General features: G+C 49.7%; 1 protein-coding gene across 1 annotated transcript in view; it reads right to left on the reverse strand.

Annotated features, from left to right (window-relative positions):
• Positions 1 to 563, reverse strand: part of ARHGEF18 (Rho/Rac guanine nucleotide exchange factor (GEF) 18) — a 150,794-nt gene that overhangs the window by 10,911 nt on the left and 139,320 nt on the right. The window lies entirely within an intron of this gene.

The following is a 563-nucleotide window of genomic DNA, read 5'->3' on the forward strand; positions in this document are numbered from 1 at the left end:
AAAAAAAAAAAAAAAAAAAAAAAAAAAAAAGGCAAAATGAGGTCATATGGGTGGGCCCAAGTCCAATCTGACTGGCATCCTTCTAACAAGAGGAGATGAGCACAGAGACACACACAGAGGGATGGCCACGCGAGGACACAGAGAACAGACGAACAGATGGCTGTCTACAAGCCAAGGGGCCTCAGAAGAAACCAACCCTGCCGACACCTTGATCTTGGACTTTCAGCCTGCAGAAACGTGAGACGATAAATTTATGTGGTCCAAACCACCCAGTCCGTGGTACTTTGTTTACAGCAGCCTCAGCAAACAAATGCACTGGTTAACAACACACCAGCAGCTGGGCGTAGCGGCTCACGACTGTAATCCCATCACTTTGGGAAGCCAAGGTAGGAGGATCACTTGAGGTTAGGAGTTGGAGACCAGCCTGGCCAACATGGTGAAACCCCGTCTCTACTAAAAATACAAAAAATTAGCCAGGTGTAGTGGCGGGCGCCTGTAGTCCCACCTACGTGGGCCTGGGAAACTCACAGGGGCACCTTCCATGGGCAGTTTCAGCCAACCTC

This window comes from Mandrillus leucophaeus, unplaced genomic scaffold (genome assembly GCF_000951045.1).
Source record: "Mandrillus leucophaeus isolate KB7577 unplaced genomic scaffold, Mleu.le_1.0 Scaffold234, whole genome shotgun sequence".
NCBI lineage: Eukaryota > Metazoa > Chordata > Mammalia > Primates > Cercopithecidae > Mandrillus > Mandrillus leucophaeus.